The sequence below is a fragment of the Porites lutea genome, chromosome 9, assembly GCF_958299795.1.
Source record: "Porites lutea chromosome 9, jaPorLute2.1, whole genome shotgun sequence".
Classification (NCBI taxonomy): Eukaryota; Metazoa; Cnidaria; class Anthozoa; order Scleractinia; family Poritidae; genus Porites; species Porites lutea.
Window position 1 is genome coordinate 3,973,654 of NC_133209.1, and position 20,174 is coordinate 3,993,827.

Here is a 20,174-nt window from a genome sequence, read left to right on the forward strand (position 1 = left end):
TTGCTAGATCGGTAAATCTGTAGATCGCTAGATCGATGGATCAGTAGACCGCTAGATCGGTGGGTCTTGACATTTGGACTCTTGCCCTCCAGGAGACAAGTGGTATGGCGTGATTCTGTGGGTCGGCGTTGAGAGTTCTGGGTCAGAGCTTAAAATCAGAGTGCGCAAATATTTTTCATCAGCGTTTTTCTCTGGTTGTTGCGCCATACTGATGAACCCCAAAAAGGGCGAAACAGCTGTCTATGGCTACAATCCCGCTCTGTTTTGAGTTCTTTCGGTGTCGTATTGATGTCTCGCGAAGTTAATTTTCACGTAGAACGACCAGCATTGCAGTATTCTGCTCGCAGAATTTAATGTCTATCGGTGGGTCTGTAGATCCCTCGATCGTGGATCTGTAGATCGCTAGATTGGTGGATCAGTAGATCGCTAGGTTGGTGGATGTGTAGATCGCTAGATCGGCGGATTGCTAGATCGGTGAATCTATTGATCAGTGGATCAGTAGATGGCTTGACCGGTGGATCTGTAGATCGCTAGATCAATGGTTCAGTAGATCGCCAGATGGGTGGATCGCTAGATCGGTGGATCTGTAGATCAATGGATGGCTAAATTGCGAAAATGGTTGATCTGTAGATCACTATATCGGTGGATCGCGCTAGATCTAGTAACTGGTTCGTGTGTTGTGTTTGAATTCCACAGCAAAATTTATAATTTGGAGTATGATACATTGAATTCGGGCCCAAAAAGTTTCCTTGTCTTTTAAGAAACCAAGCCCTGGTACAAAATGTAGTCGTGCCTTTTTGTACTATCAAACCTCTCTTTACGGACACTCGCTTTATACAAAGACCTCATTATTGCGGACACTTTGCCATGTCCCTGGAGAAAGAAAGCCCTGACATTTTCTTTGAATTAATTCAACCCGCCCAATACAGACACCCCGTTAATACAGGCACTTTCTATGGCCCCCTCTGTGTCCGTTTTAACGGGTTTCAATTGTAATTTTTAACGCCAGGGCTGCTGAACAGTGCAGAAATTTTTTTACGGGGCGCTTAAGCATCAGAATTCAATCAGGTTGTCTAATAAGGAGTTCAACCGGGGAAAGAAAGGTCGTTCCTTCAGCCCTACACGCTACCTTTTGTACCCTGCAGTAACCGAGCAACAAGACGCCAAAAGCGAGGGCTACAACCCCTCTCGTCTCGTTTCCCTAGTCATCCTGGGTTATCGTCTTAGTCATTTCAAGTAATCCGACTGATCCCTAGTCATCCCTCGTAATCCCGTCATTTCTAGTCATCCCTAGTCATCCTTAATGATCCCAGACATCGCTAGTCATCCCGGTCATCCCTAGTCATCCAAAGTCATCCCCAGTCATCCCTCGTGTTCCCTAGTCATCCCTAGTCATGCCAGTCATCCCTACTTGTGCCAGTCATACCTAGTCATCACTAGTCATCCCTAGTGCTCCCTAGTCATCCCAGCCATCCCTAGTCATCCCTAGTCATCCCACTCATCCCTAGTCATCCCTAGTCATCCCACTCATTCCTAGTCATCCCTAGTCATCCCAGCCATCCCTACTCATCCCTGGTCATCCCAGTCATACCTAGTCATCCCTAATCATTCCAGTCATCCCTTATCATCCCTAGTCTTCCCTAGTCATCCCTAGTCATCCCTAGTCATCCCAGTCATGCCTAGTCATCCCAGTTATCCCTGGTCATCCCTTGTCATCCTTAGTCATCCCTAGCCATCCCTTGTAATCCCAGTCATCCCTAGTCATCCCTAGTCATCCCAGTCATCCCTACTCATCCCTAGTCATCCCAATCATCCCTAGTCATCCCTAGTCATCCCAGTCATACCTGGTCATCCCTAGTCATCCCAGCTATCCCTGGTCATCCCTTGTCATCCTTAGTCATCCCTAGCCATCCCAGGTCATCCCAGTGATCCCTAGTCATCCCTAGTCATCCCAGTCATCCCTAGTAATCCAGGTCATCCCTACTCATCCCAGTAATCCCTAGCCATCCCAAGTCATCCCAGTCATCCCTAGTCATCCCTAGTCATCCCAGTCATCCCTTATCATCCCTAGTCATCCCTAGTCATCCCTAGTCATCCCTAGTCATCCTACTCATCCCTAGTCATCCATAGTCATCCCAGTCATCCCTAGTCATCCCTAGTCATCCCCAGTCATCCCTCCTGTTCCATAATCATCCCTACTCATGCCAGTCATCCCTAGTAGTGCCAGTCATACCTAGTCATCCCACTCATCCCAAGTCATCCCTAGTCATCCCAGTCATCACTAGTCATCCCTAGCGCTCCCTAGTAATCCCAGTCATCCCTAGTCATCCTTAGTCATCCCAGTCATCCCTAGTCATCCCACTCATTCCTAGTCATCCCTAGTCATCCCAGCCATCCCTACTCATCCCTGGTCATCCCAGTCATCCCTAGTCATCCCAGTCATCCCTTATCATCCCTAGTCATCCCTAGTCATCCCAGCTATCCCTGGTCATCCCTTGTCATCCTTAGTCATCCCTAGCCATCCCAAGTCTTCCCAGTCATCCCTAGTCATCCCTAGTCATCCCAGTCATCCCTTATCATCCCTAGTCATCCCTAGTCATCCCTAGTCATCCCTAGTCATCCTACTCATCCCTAGTCATCCATAGTCATCCCAGTCATGCCTAGCCATCCTTAGTCATCCCCAGTCATCCCTCCTGTTCCATAATCATCCCTAGTCATGCCAGTCATCCCTAGTCATCCCAGTCATCACTAGTCATCCCTAGCGCTCCCTAGTAATCCCAGTCATCCCTAGTCATCCTTAGTCATCCCAGTCATCCCTAGTCATCCCACCCATTCCTAGTCATCCCTAGTCATCCCAGCCATCCCTACTCATCCCTGGTCATCCCAGTCATCCCTAGTCATCCCAGTCATCCCTTATCATCCCTAGTCATCCCTAGTCATCCCAGCTATCCCTGGTCATCCCTTGTCATCCTTAGTCATCCCTACCCATCCCAAGTCATCCCAGTCATCCCTAGTCATCCCTAGTCATCCCAGTCATCCCTAGTAATCCAGGTCATCCCTACTCATCCCAGTCATCCCTAGTCATCCCAGTCAACCCTTATCATCCCTAGTCATCCCTAGTTATCCGTAGTCATCCCAGTCATCCCTAGTCATCCCTAGTCATCCCTAGTCATCCCAGTCATCCGTAGTCATCCCTACTCATCCCAGTCATCCCTAGTCTTCCCTAGTCATCCCTAGTCATCCCCGTCATCCCTAGTCATCCCTAGTTATTCCAGTCATCCGTAGCCATCCCTAGTCATCCCTAGTCATCCTAGTCATACCTAGTTATCCCTAGTCATCCCCGTCATCCCTAGTCATCCCTAGTCATCCCAGTCATCCCTAGTCATCCCTAGTCATCCCAATCGTCCCTACTCATCCCTAGTCATCCCAGTCATCCGTACTCATCTTTAGTCATCCCTACTTATCCCTAGTCATCCTAGTCATCCCTAGTCATCCCAAGTCATCCCAGTCATCCCTAGTTATCCTTAGTCAACCAAGTAATCCCTAGTCATCCCTAGTCATCAGTAGTCATCCCAGTCATCCCTTGTTATCCCTAGTCATCCCAGTCATTCCTAATCATCCCTAGTCATCCCAGTCATGCTTATTCATGCCTAGTCATCCCAGTTATCCCTGGTCATCTCTTGTCATCCTTAGTCATCCCTATCCACCCGTAGTCTTCCCAGTCATGCCTAGTCATCCCTAGTCATCCCAGTCATCCCTAGTCATCTTTAGTCATCCCAGTCATCCCTTGTCATCCCTAGTCATCCCAGTCATCCCCAGTCATCCTAGTCATACCTAGTTATCCCTAGTCATCCCTAGTCATCCTAGTCATCACTTGTGATCCCTGGTGATCCCAGTCATCCCTAGTCATCCCTAGTCATCCCAGACATCCCTAGTCATCCCTAGTCATCCCAGTCGTCCCTAGTCATCCCTAGTCATGCCAGTCATCCGTACTCATCTTTACTCATCCCTAGTTATCCGTAGTCATCCCAGTCATCCCTAGTCATCCCAAGTCATCCCAGTCATCCCTAGTTATCCTTAGTCAACCAAGTAATCCCTAGTCATCCCTAGTCATCAGGAGTCATCCCAGTCATCCCTTGTAATCCCTAGTCATCCCAGTCATCCCAAATCATCCCTAGTCATCCCAGTCATGCCTATTCATGCCTAGTCATCCCAGTTATCCCTGGTCATCGCTTGTCATCCTTAGTCATCCCTCTCCACCAGTAGTCTTCCCAGTCATCCCTAGTCATCCCTAGTCATCCCAGTCATCCCTAGTCATCCTTTCTCATCCCAGTCGCCCCTAGTCATCCCAGTCATGCCTAGTCATGCCTAGTCATCCCAGTAATCCCTGGTCATCCCTTGTCATTCGTAGTGATCCTTATCCACCCGTAGTCATCCCAGTAATCCCTAGTCATCCTTAGTCATCCCAGTCATCCCTAGTCATCCCTAGTCATCCCAGTCGTCCCTAGTCATCCCTAGTCATCCTAGTCATCCCTAGTCATCCCTAGTCATCCTAGTCATCGCTAGTCATCCTAGTCATCCCTAGCCATCCCAGTCATTCCTAGTCATTCCCAGTTATTCCTAGTCATCCCTAGTCATTTCAGTCATCCCTAGTCATCCATAGTCATCCCTAGTCATCCTTAGTCATCCCAGTGATCCGTAGTCATCCCTAGTCATCTCAGTCATCTCTAGTCATCTCAGTCATCCCTAGTTACCCAGTCATCCCTAGTCATCCCTGGTCATCCCAATCATCCCTAGTCATCCCTAGTCATCCATAGTCATCCCAGTCATCCCTAGTCATCCCTAGTCATCCCAGTCATCCCTAGTCATTCCTCGTCATCACAGTCATCTCTAGTCATCCCTAGTCATCCCAAGTCATCCCAGTAATTCCTAGTTATCCCTAGTCATCCCAGTCATCCCTAGTCATCCCTAGTCATCCCAGTCATCCCTAGTCATTCCTAGTCATCCTAGTCATCCCTAGTCATCCCTAGTCATCCCTAGTCATCCCAGTCATCCCTAGTCATCTCTGGTCATCCCAGTCATCCCTAGTCATCCATAGTTATCCCTAGTCTTCCTTGTCATCCCTAGTCATCTCTAGTCATCCCAGTCATCTCTAGTCATTCCAAGTCATCCCAGTCATCCCTAGTCATCCCTAGTCATCCCTAGTCATCCCAGTCATCCCTACTCATCCCTAGTTATCCCAGTCATCCCTAGTCATCTCTGGTCATCCCAGTCATCCCTAGTCATCCCTAGTCGTCCCTCGTCATCCCAGTCATCCCTAGTCATCTCTAGTCATCCCAGTCATCCCTAGTCATCCCTAGTCATCCCAGTCATCCCTTCGTCATCCCTAGTAATCCCAGTCATCCCTAGTCATCCCTAGTAATCCCAAGTCATCCCAGTCATCCCTAGTCATCCCTAGATATCCCAGTCATCCCTAGTCATTCCTTGTCATACCTAGTCATCCCAGTCATCCCTAGTCATCCTTAGTCATTCCTAGTCAACCCAGTCATCCCTAGTCATCCCTAGTCATCCCTGTCATCCCTACTCATCCCTAAACATGGCAGTCATTCCTAGTCATCCCTAGTCATGCCAGTCATCCCTAGTCATCCCTAGTCATCCCACTCATCCCTAGTCATCCCTGGTCATTCCAGTCATCTCTAGTCATCCATAGTCATCCCTAGTCGTCCCTAGTCATCCCTAGTCATCCCAGTCATCCCTAGTCATCCCTAGTAATCCCGGTCATCCCTAGTCATACCTAGTCATCCCTAGTCATCCCAGTCATCCTTAGTCATCCCTAGTCATCCCGTGTCATCCCAGTCATCATTTGTAATCCCTTGTCATCCCTAGTCAACACAGTCATCGCTAGTCAACCTTAGTCATCATTAGTCATCCAAGTCATCCCTAGTCATCCCTAGTCATCAGAGTCATTCCTAGTTATCCTTAGTCATCCCTTGTCATCCCAGTCATCCCTAGTCATCCCTAGTCATCCCAGTCATCCTTAGTCATCCCTAGTCATCCCAGTCATCCCTAGTCATCCCTAGTCATTCCGGTCATCCCTAGTAATCCGTAGTTATCCCTAGTCATCCTAGTCATCCCTAGTCATCTCTAGTCATTCCAGTCATCCCTAGACATCCCTCGTCATCACAGTCATCCCAAGTCATCCCTAGTCATCCCAAGTCATCGCAGTAATTCCTTGTTATCCCTAGTCATCCCAGTCATCCCTAGTCATCCCTAGTCATCGCTAGTCGTCATCCCAGTAATTCCTAGTCATCCCTAGTCATTCCAGTCATCCCTAGTCATCCCAAGTCATCCCTAGTCATCCCTAGTCATTTCTAGTCATCCCAGTCATCCCCAGTCATCCCTAGTCACCCCAGTCATCCCTAGTCATCCCTAGTCATCCCAGTCATCCCTAGTCACCCCTAGTCATGCCAGTCATCCCTAGTCAACCCTAGTGATCCCTCGTCATCCCAGTCATTAATTCCTAGTCATCCCTAGTGATCCCAGTCATCCCTAGTGATCCCAGTCATCCTTAGTCATCCCTAGTCATCCCTAGTCATCCCAGTCATCCCTAGTCATCCCTAGTCATCCCAGTGATCCCTAGTCATTCCTAGTCATCCCTAGTCATCCCAGTCATTCCTAGTCATCCCTTCTCATCCCTAGTCATCCAGTCATCGCTAGTCATGCTTAGTCAACCCTAGTCATCCCAGTCATCCCTAGTCATCCCTAGTCATCCCAGTCATCCCTAGTCATCCTTAGTCATTCCTAGTCATCCCAGTCATCCCTAGTCATCCCTAAACATGGCAGTCATTTCTAGTCATCCCTAGTCATCCCTAGTAATCCCACTCATCCCTAGTCATCCCTGGTCATTCCTGTCATCTCTAGTCATCCATAGTCATCCCTAGTCATCCCTAGTCATCCCTAGTCTTCCCAGTCATCCCTAGTCATCCCTAGTCATCCCGTGTCATCCCAGTCATCATTTGTAATCCCTTGTCATCCCTAGTCAACACAGTCATCCCTAGTCAACCTCAGTCATCATTAGTCATCCAAGTCATCCCTAGTCATCCCTAGTTATCCCAGTCATTCCTAGTTATCCTTAGTCATCCCTAGTCATCCCAGTCATCCCTAGTCATCCCTAGTCATCCCAGTCATCCTTAGTCATCCCTAGTCATCCCAGTCATCCCTAGTTATCCCTAGTCATTCCGGTCATCCCTAGTAATCCGTAGTTATACCTAGTGATCCTAGTCATCCCTAGTCATCTCTAGTCATTCCAGTCATCCCTAGTCATCCCTCGTCATCACAGTCATCCCTAGTCATCCCTAGTCATCCCAAGTCATCCCAGTAATTCCTAGTCATCCCTAGTCATCCCAGTCATCCCTAGTCATCCCAGTCATCCCTAGTCATCCCTAGTCATCCCTAGTCGTCCCTAGTCAGCCCTAGTCATTCCTAGTCATCCCAGTCAACCCTAGTCATCCCTAGTCATCCCACTCATCCCTAGTCATTTCTGGTCATCCCAGTCATCCCTAGTCATCACTAGTCATCCCAGTAATCCCTAGTCATCCCTAGTCATCCCTAGTCATCCCATTCATCCGTAGTCATCCCTAGTCATCCCTAGTCATCCCAGTCATCCCTAGTCATCTCTGGTCATCCCAGTAATCCCTAGTCATTCCTAGTCATCCCAGTCATTCCTAGTAATCCCTAGTCGTCCCTCGTCATCCCAGTCATCCCTAGTCATCCCTTGTCATCCCAGTCATCCCTAGTCATCCCTAGTCATCCCAGTCAACCCTTCGTCATCCCTAGTAATCCCAGTCATCCCTAGTCATCCCTAGTCATCCCAAGTCATCCCAGTCATCCCTAGTCATCCCTAGTTATCCCAGTCATCCTTAGTCATCCCTAGTCATCCCAGTCATCCCTAGTCATCCTTAGTCATCCCAGTCATCCCTTCGTCATCCGTAGTAATCCCAGTCATCCCTAGTAATCTCAGTCATCCCTAGTCATCCCTAGTCATCCCAAGCCATCCCAGTCATCCCTAGTCATCCCTAGTCATCTCAGTCATCCCTAGTCATCTTTGGTCATCCCAGTCATCCCAATTATCCCTAGTCATCCCTAGTCATCCCTAGTCATCCTAGTCATCCCTAGTCATCCCTGTCATCCCTAGTCATCCCTAGTCATCCCTAGTCATCCAAGTGATCCCTAGTCATCCCTAGTCATGCCAGTCATCCCTAGTAATCCGTAGTTATCCCTAGTCATCCTTGTCATCCCTAGTCATCTCTTGTCATCCCAGTCATCCCTAGTCATCTCTCGTCATGCCATTCATCCCTAGTCATCTCTACTCATCCCTAGTCATCCCAGTCATCCCTACTAATCCCTAGTCATTCCAGTCATCCCTAGTCATCCCTTGTCATCCCAGTCATCCCTAGTCATCCCTAGTCATCCCAGTCATCCCTAGTCATACCTAGTTTTCCCAGGCATCCCTAGTGATCTCTATTCATCCCAGTCATCCCTAGTCATCTCTAGTCATCCCTAGTCATCCCAACATCCGTAGTCATCCCTAGTCATCCCAGTCATCCCTAGTCATCCCTAGTTATCCCTAGTCATCCCTAGTCATCCTTAGTCATCCCAGTCATCCCTAGTCATCCTTAGTCAATCCTAGTGAACCCAGTCATCCCTAGTCAACCCAGTCATCCCTAGTCATCCCTAGTCATGCCAGTCATCCCTAGTTATCCTTAGTCATCCCAAGTCATCCCTAGTCATCTCTAGTCATCCCAGTCATCCCTAGTCATCCCTCGTCATCCCAGTGATCCCTAGTCATCCCTCGTCATCCCTAGTCATCCCAGTCATCCCTAGTCAACCCTAGTCATCCCTAGTCATCCAAGTGATCCCTAGTCATCCCTACTCATCCCAGTCATCCCCAGTCATCCCTAGTCATCCCAGTGATCCTTAGTCATCCCTAGTAATCCCATTTATCCCTGGTCATCCCATTCATCCCTAGTCATCTCTGGTCATCCCAGTCATCCCTAATGATCCCTAGTCATCCCAGTCATCCCTAATCATTGCTGGTCATCCCAGTCATTGTTAGTCATTCCTAGTCATCCCACTCATCCCTAGTCATCCCTAGTTATCCCTAGTCATCCCAGGCATCCCTAGTCATCACTAGTCATCGCTAGTCATCCCTAGTCATCCCAAGTCATCCCAGTCATTCCTAGTCATCTCCGGTCATCCCAGTCATCCCTAGTCATCCCTAGTCATCCCAGTCAACCCTAATCATCTCTGGTCATCCCAGTCATCCTTAGTCATCCCTACTCATCCCAGTCATCCCTAGTCATCCCTAGTCATCCCTCGTCATCCCAGTCATCCCTAGTCATCAATAGTCATCCCTCGTCATCCCAGTCATTCCTAGTCATCCCTAGTCATCCCAGTCATCCCTAGTCTTCCCTAGTCATCCCAGTCATCCCTAGTCATCCCTTCTCATCCCAAGCCTAGTCATCCAGTCATCCCTAGTCATGCCTAGTCAACCCTAGTCATCGCAGTCATCCCTAGTCATCCCTAGTCATCCCAGTCATCCCTGGTCATCCTTAGTCTTTCCTAGTCAACCCAGTCATCCCTAGTCATCCCTAGTCATCCCAGTCCTCCCTAGTGATCCCAGGCATCCCTTGTCATCCCTAGTTATCCCAGTCATCCGTAGTCATCCCTAGTCATCCCTAGTCATCCCTCTCATCCCTTGTCATACCTAGTCATCCCAGTCATCCCTAGTGATCCCAGTCATCCCTAGTCATCCCTAGTCATCCCTAGTCATCCCAACATTCTTAGTCATTCCTAGTCATCCCTGTCATCCCTAGTCATCCCTAGTTATCCCTAGTCATCCCTAGTCATCCTTAGTCATCCCAGTCATCCCTAGTCATTCTTAGTCATCCCTAGTCATCCCAGTCATCCCTTGTCATCCCTAGTCATCCCAGTCATCCCTAGTCATCCTTAGTCATCCCTAGTCATCCCTCTCATCCCTAGTCATACCTAGTCATTCCAGTCATCCCTAGTGATCCCTAGTCATCCCAGTCATCCCTAGTCATCCCTAGTCATCCCTAGTCATCCCAACATTCTTAGTCATTCCTAGTCATCCCTGTCATCCGTAGTCATCCCTAGTTATCCCTAGTCATCCCTAGTCATCATTAGTCATCCTAGTCATCCCTAGTCATCCCTAGTCATCTCTAGTTATCCAAGTGATCCCTAGTCATCCTTCGTCATCCCAGTGATCCCTAGTCAACCCTAGTCATCCCTAGTCATCCCAGTTATCCCTAGTCATCCCTAGTCGTCCAAGTGATCCCTAGTCATCCTTAGTCATGCCAGTCATCCCTAGTAATCCGTAGTTATCCGTAGTCATCCTTGTCATCCCTAGTCATCTCTTGTCATCCCAGTCATCCTTAGTCATCTCTTGTCATCCCAGTCATCGCTAGTCAACCCTAGTCATCCCTAGTCATCCCAGTCATCCCTACTAATCCCTAGTCATTCCAGTCATCCCTAGTCATTCCTTGTCATCCCAGTCATCCCTAGTCATCCCTAGTCATCCCAGTCATGACTAGTCATACCTAGTTTTCCCAGGCATCCTTAGTGATCCCTATTCATCCCAGTCATCCCTAGTCATCCCTAGTCATGCCAGTCATCCCTAGTTATCCTTAGTCATCCCAAGTCATCCCTAGTCATCTCTAGTCATCCCAGTCATCCCTAGTCATCCCTCGTCATCCCAGTGATCCCTAGTCATCCCTCGTCATCCCTAGTCATCCCAGTCATCCCTAGTCAACCCTAGTCATCCCTAGTCATCCAAGTGATCCCTAGTCATCCCTACTCATCCCAGTCATCCCCAGTCATCCCTAGTCATCCCAGTGATCCTTAGTCATCCCTAGTAATCCCATTTATCCCTGGTCATCCCATTCATCCCTAGTCATCTCTGGTCATCCCAGTCATCCCTAGTGATCCCTAGTCATCCCAGTCATCCCTAATCATTGCTGGTCATCCCAGTCATTGTTAGTCATTCCTAGTCATCCCACTCATCCCTAGTCATCCCTAGTTATCCCTAGTCATCCCAGGCATCCCTAGTCATCACTAGTCATCGCTAGTCATCCCTAGTCATCCCAAGTCATCCCAGTCATCCCTAGTCATCTCCGGTCATCCCAGTCATCCCTAGTCATCCCTAGTCATCCCAGTCAACCCTAATCATCTCTGGTCATCCCAGTCATCCTTAGTCATCCCTACTCATCCCAGTCATCCCTAGTCATCCCTAGTCATCCCTCGTCATCCCAGTCATCCCTAGTCATCAATAGTCATCCCTCGTCATCCCAGTCATTCCTAGTCATCCCTAGTCATCCCAGTCATCCCTAGTCTTCCCTAGTCATCCCAGTCATCCCTAGTCATCCCTTCTCATCCCAAGCCTAGTCATCCAGTCATCCCTAGTCATGCCTAGTCAACCCTAGTCATCGCAGTCATCCCTAGTCATCCCTAGTCATCCCAGTCATCCCTGGTCATCCTTAGTCTTTCCTAGTCAACCCAGTCATCCCTAGTCATCCCTAGTCATCCCAGTCCTCCCTAGTGATCCCAGGCATCCCTTGTCATCCCTAGTTATCCCAGTCATCCGTAGTCATCCCTAGTCATCCCTAGTCATCCCTCTCATCCCTTGTCATACCTAGTCATCCCAGTCATCCCTAGTGATCCCTAGTCATCCCAGTCATCCCTAGTCATCCCTAGTCATCCCTAGTCATCCCAACATTCTTAGTCATTCCTAGTCATCCCTGTCATCCCTAGTCATCCCTAGTTATCCCTAGTCATCCCTAGTCATCCTTAGTCATCCCAGTCATCCCTAGTCATTCTTAGTCATCCCTAGTCATCCCAGTCATCCCTTGTCATCCCTAGTCATCCCAGTCATCCCTAGTCATCCTTAGTCATCCCTAGTCATCCCTCTCATCCCTAGTCATACCTAGTCATTCCAGTCATCCCTAGTGATCCCTAGTCATCCCAGTCATCCCTAGTCATCCCTAGTCATCCCTAGTCATCCCAACATTCTTAGTCATTCCTAGTCATCCCTGTCATCCCTAGTCATCCCTAGTTATCCCTAGTCATCCCTAGTCATCCTTAGTCATCCCAGTCATCCCTAGTCATTCTTAGTCATCCCTAGTCATCCCAGTCATCCCTTGTCATCCCTAGTCATCCCAGTCATCCCTAGTCATCCTTAGTCATCCCTAGTCATCCCTCTCATCCCTAGTCATACCTAGTCATTCCAGTCATCCCTAGTGATCCCTAGTCATCCCAGTCATCCCTAGTCATCCCTAGTCATCCCTAGTCATCCCAACATTCTTAGTCATTCCTAGTCATCCCTGTCATCCGTAGTCATCCCTAGTTATCCCTAGTCATCCCTAGTCATCATTAGTCATCCTAGTCATCCCTAGTCATCCCTAGTCATCTCTAGTTATCCAAGTGATCCCTAGTCATCCTTCGTCATCCCAGTGATCCCTAGTCAACCCTAGTCATCCCTAGTCATCCCAGTTATCCCTAGTCATCCCTAGTCGTCCAAGTGATCCCTAGTCATCCTTAGTCATGCCAGTCATCCCTAGTAATCCGTAGTTATCCGTAGTCATCCTTGTCATCCCTAGTCATCTCTTGTCATCCCAGTCATCCTTAGTCATCTCTTGTCATCCCAGTCATCGCTAGTCAACCCTAGTCATCCCTAGTCATCCCAGTCATCCCTACTAATCCCTAGTCATTCCAGTCATCCCTAGTCATTCCTTGTCATCCCAGTCATCCCTAGTCATCCCTAGTCATCCCAGTCATGACTAGTCATACCTAGTTTTCCCAGGCATCCTTAGTGATCCCTATTCATCCCAGTCATCCCTAGTCATCCCTAGTCATCCCAGTCGTCCCTAGTCATCTCTAGTCATCCCTAGTCGTCCCAACATCCGTAGTCATCCTTAGTCATCCCAGTCATCCCTAGTCATCCCTAGTTATCCCTAGTCATCCCTAGTCATCCTTAGTCATCCCAGTCATCACTAGTCATCTCTAGTTATCCCAGTCATCCCTAGTCATTCCTCGTCATCCCTTGTCATCCCTAGTCATCCCAGTCATCGCTAGTCATCCCTAGTCATCCCAGTCATCCCTAGTCATCCCAGTCATCCCTAGTCATCCTAGTCATCCCTAGTCATCCCTAGTCATCACTACTCATCCCAGTCATCCCTAGTCATCCCTTGTCATCCTAGTCATCCCTAGCCATCCCTGGTAATCCCAGTCATCCCTAGTCATCCCTAGTCATCCCTAGTCATCCCAGTGATCAGTTGTCATCCCTTCTCATCCCTAGACATCCCAGTCGTCCCTAGTCATCCCTAGTCATCCCAGTCATCCCTAGTCATCCCTAGTCATCCCAGTCATCTCTAGGTATCCCTAGTCATCCCTAGTCATCTCAGTCATCCCTAGTCATCCCCAGTCATCCTAGTCATCCCCAGTCATCCCTATTCATCCCTAGTGATTTCTAGTCATCCCTAGTCATCCCAGTCATCCCTAGTCATCCCTAGTCATCCCTAGTCATCCCAGTCATCCCTTATCATCACTAGTCATCCCTAGTCATCCAAGTGATTCCTAGTCATCCCTAGTCATGCCAGTCATCCCTAGTAATCCGTAGTTATCCCTAGTCATCTTTGTCATCCCTAGGCATCTCTTGTCATCCCAGTCATCCCTAGTCATCTCTCGTCATCCCAGTCATCCCTAGTAATCCCCAGTCATCCCTAGTCATCCCAGTCATCCCTAGTAATCCCTAGTCATCCCAGTCATCCCTAGTCATCCCTTGTTATCCCAGTCATCCCTAGTCATCCCTAGTCATCCCAGTCATCCCTAGTCATACCTAGTCATCCAAGGCATCCCTAGTGATCCCTAGTCATCCCAGTCATCCCTAGTCATTCCTAGTCATTCCAGTCATCCCTAGTCATCCCTAGTCATCAATAGTCATCCCTAGTCATCCCAACATCCGTAGTCATCCGTGGTCACCCCAGTCATCCCTAGTCATCCCTAGTTATCCCTAGTCATCCCTAGTCATCCTTAGTCATCCCTAGTCATTCCAGTCTTCCCTAGTCATCCCTAGTCATTCCAGTCATCCCTAGTCATGCCTAGTCATCCCTAGTCATCCCAACATCCGTAGTTATCCCTGGTCATCCCAGTCATCCCTAGTCATCCCTAGTTATCCCTAGTCATCCCTAGTCATCCTTAGTCATCCCAGTAATCCCTAGTCATTCCTAGTCATCCCTAGTCATCCCAGTCATCGCTAGTCATCCCTTGTCATCCTAGTCATCCCTAGTCATCCTTGGTCATCCCAGTCATCCCTAGTCATCCCTAGTCATCCCTAGTTATCCCAGTCATCAGTTGTCATCCCTTCTCATCCCTAGTCATCCCAGTCATCTCTAGGCATCCCTAGTCATTCCTAGTCATCCCAGTCATCCCTAGTCATCCCTAGTCATCCTAGTCATCCCTAGTCATCCTTAGTCATCCCTATTGTCATCCCAGTCATCCCTAGTCATCCCTAGTCATCCCAGTCATTCCTAGTCATCGCTAGATATCCCAGGCATCCCTAGTCATCCCTAGTCCTTCCAGTCATCCCTAGTCATCCCTAGTCATGCCTAGTCATCCTAGGCATCCCTAGTCATCTGTAGTACTCCCTAGTCATCCCGATCATCCCTAGTCATCCCAGACATCCCTAGTCATCCCTAGTCATCCCAAGTCATCCCAGTCATACCTAGTCATCCCTAGTCATCCTAGTCGTCCCTAGTCATCTTTAGTCACCCCTAGTCATCCCAGTCATCCCTAGTCATCCCTAATCATCCCAGTCATCGCTATTCATCCCTAGTCATCCCAGTCATCCATAGTCATCCCTAGTCATCCCAGTCATCCCTAGTCATCCCTAGTTATCCCTAGTCATCCTTGTCATCCCTAGTCATCTCTCATCATTTCAGTCATCCCTTGTCATTCCTAGGCATCCCAGTCATCCCTAGTCATACCTAGTCATCCCTAGTCATCCCAGTCATCCCCTTTGATCCTTAGTCATGGCAGTCATCCCTAGTCATCCCTAGTCATCCCAGTGATCCCTAGTCATCCTAGTCATCCCTAGTCATCCCTAGTCATCCAAATCATCCCTAGTCATCCCTTGTCATCCCAGTCATCCCTAGTCATCCCAGTCATCCCCAGTCATCCCTACTAATCCCTAGTCATTCCAGTCATCCCTAGTCATCCCTTGTCATCCCAGTCATTCCTAGTCATCCCTAGTCATCCCTAGTCATCCCAGTCATCATTAGTCATCCTTAGTCATCCAAGTCATCCATAGTCATCCCTAGTCATCCCTAGTCATCCCAGTCATCCCTAGTCCTCGCTAGTCATCAGGGGCACCCGACGGCAGTTTTCGGGAAAAGATCTGTTCGTAAGACGATTTGAGATCTAGAATTTTCGGAGCATTTGTTGTAAAATTTCTTGCTTGCCTTTCTCTCCTAGGATTTTCGGACATCTACAAAATGGTATAATTACCCATTTTTAACGGATTTTGACCCTAAAAAAGGCCACCTAGAATTTTCGGGAGCCTTTTCCTGGCTGAAATTTTCGACAAGGTAAGTTTTTATGCCTATAATTTTCGGATCACTAGACTTTCAGCTAGGAAATCCGAACAGATGAAAAGTTTTTAGGGGATAAAAATATGCCCATATCTACCGTTTGAATACTAAAATACGTTCAACAATGCTATGTCAAGTGGTTTTGAACTATATCCTCGTTGGGTGCCCCTGAGTCATCCCAGTCATCCCTAGTAATCCCTAGTTATCCCTAGTCATCGTAGTCATCCCTAGTCTTCACTAGTCATCCCAGTCATCCCTTTTTATCCCAGTCATCCCTAGTCATCCCTAGTTATCCTTGTCATCCCTAGTCATCCCTAGTCATTCCAGTCATCCCTAGTCATCCCTAGTCATCCTAGTGATCCCTAGCCATCCCTAGTCATTCCAGTCATCCCTAGTCATCCCTAGTCATCTTAGTCATCCCTACTTATCCCTAGTCATCCCTAGTCATCCTTAGTCATCCCAGTTATCCCTGGTCATCCCTTGTCATCCTTAGTCATCCCTAGGCATTCCTTGTCATACCAGTTATTCCTAGTCATCTCTAGACATGCCAGTCATCCCTAGTCGTCCCTCTTCATCCCAGTCATCCCTAGTCATCCCTAGTTATCCCAGTCATACCTGGTCATCCCTAGTCATCCGAGTTATCTCTGGTCATCCCTTGTCATCCTTAGTCATTCTTAGCCAACCCTAGTCATCCCAGTCATCCCTAGTCATTCCTAGTCATCCCAGTGATCCCTACGCATCCAGGTCATCCCTTCTCAACCCAGTAATCCATAGTCATCCCTGGTTATCCCAGTCATCCCTAGTCATCCCTAGTCATCCCAGTCATCCCTTATTAATCCTAGTCATCTCTAGTCAGTCCTGTTATCCTTGGTCATTCCTTGTCATCCTTCGTCATCTGCAGCGATCCCTAGTCATTGCAGTCATCCCTAGTCATCCCTAGTCATCCTAGTCATCCCTAGTCATCCCTAGTCATCCCTAGTCTTCCCTAGTCATCCCAGTCATCCCTAGTCCTCGCTAGTCATTCCAGTCATCCCTAGTAATCCCTAGTTATCCCTAGTCATCGTAGTCATCCCTAGTCTTCACTAGTCATCCCAGTCATCCCTTTTTATCCCAGTCATCCCTAGTCATCCCTAGTTATCCTTGTCATCCCTAGTCATCCCTAGTCATTCCAGTCATCCCTAGTCATCCCTAGTCATCCTAGTGATCCCTAGCTATCCCTAGACATTCCAGTCATCCCCAGTCATCTTAGTCATCCCTACTTATCCCTAGTCATCCCTAGTCATCCTTAGTCATCCCAGTCATCCCTAGTCATCGTTTGTCATCCCCGTCATCCCTGGTCATCCCTAGTCATCCCAGTCATCTTAAGTCATCCCTATTCATCCCAGCCATCCCTAGTCATCCCTAGTCATCCCAGTAATTCCCAGTCATGCCTAGTCATCCCAGTTATCCCTGGTCATCCCTTGTCATCCTTAGTCATCCCTAGGCATCCCTTGTCATACGAGTTATTCCTAGTCATCTCTAGACATGCCAGTCATCCCTAGTCGTCCCTGTTCATCCCAGTCATCCCTTGTCATCCCTAGTTATCCCAGTCATACCTGGTCATCCCTAGTCATCCGAGTTATCCCTGGTCATCCCTTGTCATCCTTAGTCATTCTTAGCCAACCCTAGTCATCCCAGTCATCCCTAGTCATTCCTAGTCATCCCAGTGATCCCTAGGTATCCAGGTCATCCCTTCTCAACCCAGTCATCCATTGTCATCCCTGGTTATCCCAGTCATCCCTAGTCATCCCTAGTCATCCCAGTCATCCCTTATTAACTCTAGTCATCTCTAGTCATTCCAGTTATCCCTGGTCATTCCTTGTCATCCTTCGTCATCCGCAGCGATCCCTAGTCATTGCAGTCACCCCTAGTCATCCCTAGTCATCCTAGTCATCCCTAGTCATCCCTAGTCATCCCTAGTTATCCGTAGTTATCCCAGTCATCCCTAGTGATCCCGGTCATCCCTAGTCATCCCTTGTCATCCTAGTCATCCCTAGCCATCCCTAGTCATCCCAGTCATCCCTAGTCATCCCTAGTCATCCCAGTCATCCTTAGTCATCCCTAGTCATCTCCTGTTATTCCTAGGTATCCCTAGTCATCACTAGTGATTCCAGTCATCCCTTGGTATCCCAGTCATACCTAGTCATCCCTAGTTATCCCTAGTCATCCCATTCATCCCTAGCCATCCCTAGTCATCCCAGTCATCCCTAGTCATCCCTAGTCTTCCCTAGTCATCCCTAGTCATCCCTCGTCATTCCTAGGTATCCCTAGTCATCACTAGTCATCACAGTCATCTCTTTTCATCCCAGTCATCCCTAGTCATCCCTAGTCTTCCCTGGTCATCCCTAGTCATCCCTCGTCATTCCTAGGTATCCCTAGTCATCACTAGTCATCACAGTCATCCCTTTTCATCCCAGTCATCCCTAGTCATCCCTAGTCTTCCCTGGTCATCCCTAGTCATCCCTCGTCATTCCTAGGTATCCCTAGTCATCACTAGTCATCACAGTCATCCCTTTTCATCCCAGTCATCCCTAGTCATCCCTAGTCATCCTTGTCATCCCTAGTCATCCCTAGTGATCCCTAGTCATTCCTAGTCATCCCAGTGATCCCTGGTCATCTCTTGTCATTCTTAGTCATCCCCAGCCGTCTCTAGTCATTTTAGTCATCCCTAGTCATCCCTAGTCATCCCTAGTCATCATAGTCATCTCTTGTCATCCCTAGTTATCCCAGTCATCCCTAGTCATCCCTAGTCATCCCAGTCATCCCTATTCATCCCTAGTCATCCCAGTCATCCCTAGTCATCCCTAGTCATCCCAGGCATCCCTAGTCATCCCAGGCATCCCTAGTCATCCCAGTCATCCCTAGTCATCCCTAGTCATCCCAGTCATCCCTAGTCATCCCTAGTCATCCCAGTCATCCCTAGTTATCCCTAGTCATCGCAGTCATCCCTAGTCATCCCTAGTCATCCCAGGCATCCCTAGTCATATCAGACATTCGTGACAGCTACATTATTTTGGTTGATTCCCGCCAGTTTCACTTAAACTGTTAAGAACTCTAGAAATGTACAGATTTCAATATTTTCCCCGTTTTGGTTTAAATGCTGTATACTAACATAAGCGTTAATTTCCTGTCATAATGCTGTCACTGCTGAATGTCAGGAGCCCTTGACGTCGTTTGCCAGACTACAGTATGTCCCTCTGCAACACTCCCCCCGTCCTTCATTTCCCCAGGGGAATAGTGAGCCAGAGGATATACGTGCTAGAGCGGGAGAATCCCCCTTCACGAGGTTCCACTCGTAATGCGTGCGCTCGTGTTATCCTTTTTTATGGACTTGTCTCACTCATGTTGTGATTGGGGTGTACAGAAAGGATAAAGGCTCATGTAAGCACGTCTACACTTTGCAGGCCACGGAGTAGCTATGGAAAAGATATCCTTTGGCCAGAATTTAAAACCATCCAGTCATTTTCTTTGCATAAACCTTACATTGTTAAATGGGCCAGAATTGTAGGTATGGCCTGTTATGGCTGTGGTGGTATCCACTGAATATATGCCCGCTGGTTATGAAAGGGACTTGAAGCTCTAGGCTCCTTTGTATATTCCTCTGGAAGTTAACAAGCAACTTATCACTGTCGTTTTCACTTAGTGCCCATATGCTATCGTCCTTATGACCCCTCCTGGACCAACATATCAGGGAGTTAACAACCCCGCGAAGGCAAATTCCTGCGGGAAACAGGCGGAAAATCATGACAGGACAAGATCACGAACGAAGTAATTTCAGGGACAAGTAGAGAATGGTTAAAGTGGAACTTATGACGGGAATATAGTAATGGTCTGCAGGACAGGCGTTATTTTATTTATTTATTTATTTTCTTTCGCGTTTTTCAGACGAGTGAAGACTGACTTCCCCCGCCGCGCGTGTCTGGCGCTCCTCGCTCGCTTCGCGCTTGCCTTCGCTCTCCTGAAAAATTGCCTCATGTTCTGCAGTTCTGGTTCTGTGTGTCGTGGGATCAACCTGCGCTTAGACAGCGTGCCTTCCTCTGGCTATTGACGTTGTTAGTATTGGTAAAGGACCATAAAGCACGTGGTAGACCTAGAAAGAGCATGAGCCTAGAGGTGCACAAGATGAGGGTTTTATTTGTGACTCATAAAGGCCTGATTTATTTGACATGGTCATAGTTTGCTTATTTGCAGTCTCGATTTACTTGTTCTTTCAAAAGAGGGTTGACCGCATGCATGCGAGCGATTAGCAGTGTAATTACCTTTAATTGAACACCGTTATGTCTTCGTACCAAGGACTGGGGTGGGGTTTGTGTGGACGATTCGCCTTTGTATCAAATTTGACGTTAATCTTTTCTAAACACTGTTTAAAATGACCGAAAGATCTTGGCTGAAAAATTGAATTTGTTCTACAATAAAAACTTCACATTCCCCAGTCACATAGGTATGGTCTATTTTAATTCGCGCTCCTTGCTG